The sequence below is a fragment of the Ceratotherium simum genome, chromosome 21 (assembly GCF_057802395.1).
Source record: "Ceratotherium simum simum isolate JZ-2026a chromosome 21, ASM5780239v1, whole genome shotgun sequence".
NCBI classification, from domain to species: domain Eukaryota; kingdom Metazoa; phylum Chordata; class Mammalia; order Perissodactyla; family Rhinocerotidae; genus Ceratotherium; species Ceratotherium simum.
The window spans coordinates 16,490,158-16,499,139 of NC_141920.1; positions in this window are offsets into that span (position 1 = coordinate 16,490,158).

The following is an 8,982-nucleotide window of genomic DNA, read 5'->3' on the forward strand; positions in this document are numbered from 1 at the left end:
TCACTGTTTTACATTTTAAACAAATCCTATCGAAACTCCGAGTAGTCACATAGAATGACAAAATTGCAATACCTGTATCTTCACCTTCACCAACGCTCTACATTCGTTGTTTCTTTCAACCTACTGTTGAGATGCAGAAATACGTGATACCACAGAGTTGGAGACAGAAACAGCACTTGAAGCAAGTGCGAAAGATTCCAAACTGTTAGGAACTCACTCTCCGGACGAACATGCCTTCCTGCGTCCATGTGCGCTGGGGGCAACTGTATCCCCAGAAAGTCTCCAAATTAACTTCCATGTAGAAGATGTTTATTAAAGGATAAGAAACTAAAATGTGCTGTTTGAAGCTTACATATCTATTATTTAAATTCAACAGTTATCGCAACAATTGTTTAGAACTTAGACCAATAAAAGATATTTTCGGGATGGAGTATTTTACGACTGATGTTATTTAGATTTGCCAATGCGTGGTGATAACAAAAAGCAGACTTTTTGTCTCATCAATTTTATTTTATCTTTAAATTCTCTATGGACAACGTGTCCTTTTATTGCCTGTACCCAGGGAAGACCACTCTCATGTCCTGTCCGTGTTAGAACCACTGGTTTTAATAACGATGAAAGTGGTTATGTGTTGAGAACCCAGAGGAAGCCAGCCCTGTGCTAACTACTTTTTATAAAAAGTAGTGTTGCTCATTCCAACATCCTTTCTCCTCTCCTCACGGTCCATACCTCAATGAGAAAGGTGATGTTCAGAGAGGTTAAGTAACTTGCCTAAGGTCACAGAGCTAGAAAACAGAGCCAGGTTTCCAGCACAGGTCCATATGACTCCAAAACCTATGTCGTGGTTTTTGTTGTTGTTTATTTTTGCTACAGCTTATAGAGCTCTCTGGGGCATATATTTTTTAAATTGAGGGGTAACATATATACAGAGCAGTGCTTAAGGTGCACCAGTATTAATTCTACATCTCAACAACTCTTCACATATGTACACACCCATGTAACCCCCACCCAGATCAAGATACATTTCCAGAAGGTTCCTCACGCCCCTTCCAAGACTATACCCTGTGTCCCCCAGGTACTCACTATTCTGATCTCTGTCACCATTGGTCAGTTTTTCCTGGGAGGAACAGCTTTGAACCACTTCTTCTCTGAGGCGAGAAGGAAGACAGGAGCAAGTACGAAGCGTGAGGAGGAGTTGGAGAGAGACACAACGATCACAGCAAAATCCGGGACAGAGGAGGAGACCCTCCACTCACGGTGAGGAGGTGGGGCGGGCTGTGCATCCGAGGGGAGTGAAGAAGGCCCGGGCCAGCACTGCCCGGGGAGACGACAGGAGATGAGTGGGAGTGTCGCCACCTGCCTGGAGGGGCCCCTCTGAGTCAGAGCATGGATTTTTGCTTGGAGCTTGTTCTCTCTAATAACAGAGGACAGGAGAGTGTGGAGAGTGGGAGGCCCTGGGCCCTGGCCAGCTCAGGAGGCACGTGGGCTGGCATCAAGGGTGACGATGATGAAAACGTGAGGGATGAACCTTCCATACACAGTTCAAAGTGTTGAAAGACTGTGGCAGGAGCTGCCGCATTGCTGACTGGTTACGTGTGGTTCAGGCCCCCAAGTTTGGCACTAGAGGGAGGTGACAGTCCAGGGAACCCATGAATCTTTTGACTGCTGCTGTAGCCCCCCAAATAAGACCCCAGAATGAGCACGGCTGCCCTTTGCATTACCGGAAGGAAACATACATCAAAAGGTCCCGGCCTCAAATCCTGCCTCCTCCACCAACTCACAGCACTGGGACTTGGGCCCATAAGAGGGGCACCTAGGGAGCAAATTTAAGGAGACTTCACTCTCAGGAGCCGACCTCACACTTGCACGACCAGGAGAGTGAGTGCCTTCTAAGCATGAGGCACCTAGGACACCAAAAGACGTCATGGTAAGAACTCAATAAATGTTAGTTGACTGACTAAATGACAATTCCCTATCCCAATGTATTAGTTGGGGGTACATTAGGCTGAGGTCACAAATAAAGCCCCAAATCTCGGTGGCTTAATCAACGAAGGTTTATTTTGGCTCTCAAACAGTCCAATGAAGTTACACAATCTTCCCCATCTTGGAGCTGCATCCTCTGGCTCTTCCCTGCTCAGATGTGTGCTCTGAGGCATCAGCATCACCCAGCTGCTTGTTTGAAATGAAGACTCTCAGGACCCACTTCAGAATCAGAATCTGCATTTGAGTAAGCCTCCCAGGGGGTTTGTATGCACATTACAGTTTGTGAAACACCGGTCTAGACCAGTGGTCTCCAAGGTCACCTTGGAGAAGAGGGGTGGAGAAGGCACACTGGCCCTTCACCGCCTCACACCAGAAGTGATGCTCATCACTTCTGCTCATCTTCTATTGGCCAGAACTAGTCACATGGCCCCAACTTAACTGCAAGGGAGGCTGGGAAATGTGACCTTTGTGTGTACCCATGAAGAGAGAGAAGAGTGAGGGACACATGACATATTCTTTGCCGCAAGTATCTTGGGATCTGGGACACATACTTTTGCTTCTCTGACCCTCAGTTTCTCTGTCCCTTTTTTTTTTTTTTTTTTGAGGTGACCTTTCAGACCTGGGCCAGGCCTAACATTTTAGGAGGTAGGAAATGCATCTGAAAAGTGAAACTCGTGAAACGTGTCCAGAAAATGGAAGCCATGGATGAGTATCCGCAGTTGAAGGATAAAGCCAGTTTTAGCTGTTCAGTTTGTCAGCTCCCCCCATGCATTCCTCCTTCACGTTCATCGTACATCAACACCGTGCCACGCCCTGTGCAGGATGCTAAGATGGGGTGAATAAGATGCCCGGTGCTGGGGAGCTCACCGTTGTTACACTAGATAGTGGGGACAAAGAAACCCAAAACAGACCATGACCCAAGCTGGGCTGGGAGCGAGCAGGGTCAGTGCTCCCATGGCTGGACATACCAGCGTGAGGGGGACACCTGTACCGTGGGGGGATCCAGAATCAGTCAGATGAAAATCCCAACTCTGCCACTTATGGGCTTCGTGGCTCTGTGTAAGTTCCCTCACCTCTCCGGGGCTCAGTTTCCTCTTTTGGAAATTGGGATCTGTGGCAGAACCTGAGCAACGCCCATTCAATATCCTTTCTCTCCTCCAGCCTCCGCAACCAAACCCTGTTTTTGTTTGGGGTAGTAATGCACCCAGCTTTGCAGCGAGGCGTGGCTACGTGACCAGGTTCCAGCAATGAGGTATATAAGCAGAAGTGTTGTGTGCAAATTCTGGGAAGGCTCCTTAAAAGGAAGGGCATCCTTTTTGTCCTACCACCACCAATCCTCTCTTCCTCCTGATTTAATCAGGCGTGATGGTGAAGCTTGACAGCCATCTTAGACCATGAGGGTACCCTGAGGATGGACCTCATATGCAGAGGAGGGAAGAGGAGAAATAGATAAGGAATCTGGATCCCTGATGACACCCAGAGCTGCCATATGCGCCCTGGACTCCACTTATGGATGTCATTCACGTGATTAAAAAAATGGTATACACATATTATACAAATAATAATTATATAAGAATATTAACATAATAATAATATAATATTATAATATAGATTATTCTCTCTATATATAATATATGCGTCTACCCTGTTGTTTAAGCCACCATTGTTTTGAGTTTTTCTGGTTAGTTATTGCTGGTGTTAAAGTGTTATTGATTTTTGTTGTTGATCATGCATCTGAAGTTTCTTATTTATTCCAATACTCTGTCAGCTTATTTGGTTAGTTTTTCAAGGTAGATGATCACACCATCTACAAACAAGGACAGTTTTATCTCTTCCCTTCCAACCCTTACACCTCCTATTTTCTGTCCTTATAGCTGTAGGCTGGCTCTCTGGCGCTCGTATTAAGCAACAGCAGTGCTATTAGGCATTCTCGGCTTGTTCCTGATCCTAATGTGCATATAAAGTTTCTCCACTAGGAATAATATTTTCTGGAGGTTTTTGATATTAAAAGCTCTACCAAATTAAGGAATCTTCTCTTATGTTTCTAGTTTGCTAAGCATTTTTTAAAATCGTAAATACCTAAGGATCTTATCACAAGCTTTTCCTACATCAATGGACATCATCACTGGATTTTTTTCCTTTGAGCTAATGATGCAGTGAATTACACTGGTGGGTTTCCTGATGTGGATGCATTTCCGGGATAAACTCTTTCTGATGGTGAGGTAGCATCAGTATGTTAACACACTGATGAATTCAGTCCACTAATATTTTATGTAGTATTTTTCCATCCTGTATTCATAAGTGAAATGGGCTTATAATTTTCTTTTATTGTATTGTCTTATCTGGCTTTTGCAAACAAGGTGACACTTGTCTCATAAAATAAGCTAGGTTGGCTTTTTTTTTTTTTTTTTTTGGTAGGGGGAGCTACTCGTATAGATAGGCATTAACTATTTCTTAAAAATTCAGCAGAACTCATCTGTCAGAATGTCTGGGTCTGATCTGGGGGGTTGGGAGGGCTTTGACTACCGTTTCAGTTTCTATAATACCGATTGAACTATTTAAATACTCAGTTTCTTCTTGGGCTAATCTTTTGGCATTTTATAACCTTCTAGAAATTTATCCATTTTCCCTAAACGTTCAAATTCATAAGCATATAACTTCGCAGTTGTTTTTAAATTACTTTTAATCCCTAAGTCAACATTATTCTCCCTTTTTACTGTTTTATTTTACTTATTTGCATCATATCTCTTTGTCATGATCAATCTTATCAGGAGCCTGTCTCGTATTTCATCCAAGAAGCAGTTTTTGGTTATGTTGTTCTTCCACATTCTTCTTTTGTTCCTGAGTTCATTGATTTGTTCCCGGGTTTTCTGTTATGCACAGCTGAACCTTATATTGGCCCCTAGATACTGAGTTGTTCTGTGTCTTCAGTGAAGTGACCTCCGTCATGAAGGTCCATGGAAGGGGCCCAGTGAGTGGCCATGGTTTGCCCAGGTCTGAGATCCTGCCCCGAACACGAAGCTCCATCTCTCCAAGACAGGCTGCCTCCACTCTGCCCCTACACAGCTGTGTTGGGTGGGGCTATTGTGGCTTGCTGCCTCCTTAGCTGGCCTGCAAATATTCAGCCCCCAGGCACCCCCTCTGGCATCTTCTTGCCACACTTTCCCCAGTCTCCGCAGGAGTTCAGAAGTCTGCTCCTGGCCCTGAGATCCCAGGTGCCATGATGAGCTCCCCCTCCCACCCACAGGACAGCTGTGGGGCTTGAACAGTTTAACACTTGGCCTCAGCCTGAGCTGGCGAGGTTCTGCATGCAGGGACCAACACGGTCCCCACCGAGGCGGGGTGGAATGCGGAGCTCTCAGCACACACATGTGACTGCCTCTGCGCACCGCTGCACATACCAGTGTGAGCTGGGTGTTCCTGGCAATGAAGTGGTCCTCATTTGCTGGGTGAGAGGCTTAGCATGGGGGCTGTGCCAAGTGTACAGCTGGTGAGGCATAGATAAGCCTGCTGGGGAGCTAGAGGAGGTCGTGACAGACATGAAAAGAGCTTTGGAAATTGGGATGAGGGTTTATTTACAGACCTAGTATGCAAGGGAAAAGGTACTGAACCTGGCACGTGTTGGGTGCTAGATACATATTTGTTGCATGAATGAATGAATTGGGAGCCCCAAGCTCTAATCTCAGCTCTATTGCTATATATTCTTGGTCAAGTTCCTTGGCCTTGCTTGGCCTCTGCTTCCTCATCTGTAAAATGGGAGAGGGATGAACTCCATATTTTCTACGGCTTCTTGGCTCAAGGAACCTGTTTCTATGCCTGGAAGCATTTCTGGAGTGGCAGCTCTGACCTGGAGGGAAGCATGGAGGGAGGGCTCTCATGAATGCAGAGTTCGAGAATGTCAGAGGCAAAGGCGATTCCTATAGACTCTCTGATGTCTGACTAATATCCAGAGTTCAGGAGACCCCATTGAGTTGGAATCAGTTGGTCAGGAGGCACCAGGCACCAAGGCAGAGGTGGCTTTGCTCTTGGCCAGACATCCCTTGGAGGAAGCAGGTAAGAAGTTAGGTAACTCCCTTCCCATCCAAGAGCCCCTCCATCAATTAGGATATCTAGTCTCCAGGGACTTACCTGTCACTGTCAATTCCCTACAGGTGCCATTATCTGACTAATCCATCCATCCATTTGTCCATCAATCCATCTGTCCATCCATCGATCCATTCGTTTGTCTGTCCATTCATCCATTCTTCTATTGATCCACTTATCCATCTATTTGTCCACCAATCGATCCATCCATCCATCCATCCGTCTGTCCGTCCATCCATCCATCCATCCATCCACCCATCCATCCATCTATTCTTCCATCCATCCATCTGTACATCCATACATCCATGCATTCATTCAACAAACACTGAACGTAGTGGAACATGCCCTACTATTAAATAAAGGATAAAAAATAAGGTCTCTGCCCACAATGAACTCCCAGACAAGAGGAGAAGAGAGAGACAAGCAAAGAGATGATTACAGCACAGTAAGTGGGAAGTACCAGGTACTGAGGGTGATGAGAGAAGAGGACATAACCCAGCCTGAGAGGTGGGAGAGGTGACTTTGGAAGTCTTACTGAAGGAGGTGACATCTGAGCTGAGTCTTGAAGCAAGTGTAGGAGTTGTCCATGTGGAAGGCAATTAAAACAGAGGGACAGAGAGAACAAAGGCCTGAAGACAGCATGAGAGCAGGAGCTGTCTGGAGAGCTGGGAGTAGCTGAGTCTGGATGGAGCCTGGAGAGCCAGGTGGCAGGTGGGGCGAGAGGAAGCTGGAGAGGCCTGGCCTGTGTTGGTTAGAGGACATCTGTGGCTGGGGGTGGGAATAGGGGCCAAGGCCTTGGGACATCCAGGGACTATCTGGAGATGTAGAAAAGCTCTGAGTCAGGCATCAGAATGCCAGTTCCTTCCCTCCTCGACCCTTGAGTGACCTTAGGCAAATCACCTCACCTCTCTGGGCCTCCGTTCTCCTGCTGTGACATGACAGGGCTGCCCTTTGTGGCCTCTTGAGACACTTCCAGCTCTGAGGGAGCCCCTGAGTCACATGTGGTCAGCAAAACCAATACCCACATGAACATCTGGCCTGGCCTGAGGAGGGAGTTAATTGTTCCCAGTCCCTGTGTGTGTTGGAGGGGGGAGAACATTGGTTAGGGGACCCTGGTTTGGGGCCGCCCACATGGGGTTCCCAGTCATGGGATGCCAGGAAGTGCTGAGAAGGGACTGAGTCACCAGCCAGTCATCAGCTTGGGCTTCAGGGCCCCAGGTGGGAGGAGGGGAGCCCCATTCCCTGCTCCTCGCTGCCCCAAAGCCCCCTTCTCAGGACAGCAGACCCTTGTTCAGAACAAAATCCCTCATGAGGCTCTAATATTTAAAACAGGCCCAAGGAAAACTGTTTGGGATGAAGCAGAGAGTGGGGGCTCTGGGCTCTCTCCCACCCCGAGGCAGCCCCCGAGGCCCTCCAGAGGAGCCCCTGGAGTCCAAGAGTCCAAACACCCTCACCCCTCAGGGGTAGAGATTGAGACCTGAGGCGGAAGGGACTGACCCAGGGTCACACAGCACATTAACTTGCTTCTCTCTCTCTCTCTCCTCTCCTTTCCTCTCCGGGGCTCTGGCACTGCCCTTCCCCAGCACTGGGGATGGAGGATAAAGGATGGAGGATGAAGCAGGATTCTCCTCCGTCTTCTCTCTCTCTCTGCAGGGCCTCCTGCCCTTGGAGGAAGCTGCGTGTCCTGCGGCAACTCCCCTCAGCTCAAGCCCATCATAGCTTCGCAGTGCAACACATGGGACGTGGGCTAATGCTGTGTCTGCCCCAGGGAAGACATCCCTCCTGGGTCCCTGTCTCCCGGCTCTACAGTGGGAAGGCTGGTGAGAGACTAGAAACCATGTGCCGTGCATGTATTTAATCCCCACGGCAGCCCTCAAAGGATGCATCAGTATCCGCATTTCACGGAGAGGGACATTGAGGAACCAAGAAATTGAATAGCTTGTCCAAGGTCACATCACCAGTAGAAGGCAAAGTTGGGATTTGAACACAAATCCCAGGGCCCAGGTGGCTGGCCCCTGAGTCCCTGCTCTTACCCTCTGTGCTATATTGCCCCTTAAAATGTAGCACCTTCCAGTTCCTACTGTCTGAGATTCAGACAGTAAGATAGAAGTGGCTCAGAGGGAAGGGAGAGACTCAGTCACGTCCTGGCTCTGTCACTTGCTGTGTGACCTTGGGTGAGTCACTTCACCTCTCTGGGCCTCAGTTTCCAAGCAGGGTTGTTGTGAGAATTAAAGGGCTGCGGCATAGTTGCATTCAGGAGATGGTATACTCTTCATGATTAATATTCCTTCAGTCTCTACCCCATGGCCCCTTGCAGCCCCCTTTGGGTGGGGAGGAGTCAGTGGCCACAGTTGAGACTTTCTCTTCCATCTCCAAGCTGCCTGGCTCTGTCTCCAGGAGAAATTGTTTCCCTAACCCCCAGACCCCTCAGAAATGACCGACAGGGTAGGTTCCAGCCACACCCTCCTTCTGGACTCAGAGCCCAAGACCCAACCCCTCGGAGGCCAGTTCACCCTCAGATGCCCGGGCAGGCATGTGGGCTGCCCAGGCTGCAGTGAGGGGCATCCAGACCAGCCTCCAGTAGCCCAAGCCAGGTAAGTGGGACAGGGAGGCCCCAACGTCCCATCCCACCAGCCCCACCAGCCCCATCAGCCCCACAGAAAACACTGCATTACTGGAAGAGGAGCCAGGCAGAGGGCGTGGAGAGCGCCATGTCAGAGGAAACCGCACAGGGTCAGCCAAACCTCAGCTCTCGGGGCCAGCGGCCCAGGGACTGACCACGCGGGGCTGGCTCGCTGAGATGTTTACGGAAACGCTGGCCCTAGGGCCGGCCCAGCTGCTGGGCTGGGAGCCCCTGAGCCACCCCAGGCCTCAGAGTGCCAGCTTGGCAGGGGACATCGAAGGCTGCAGCTGAGG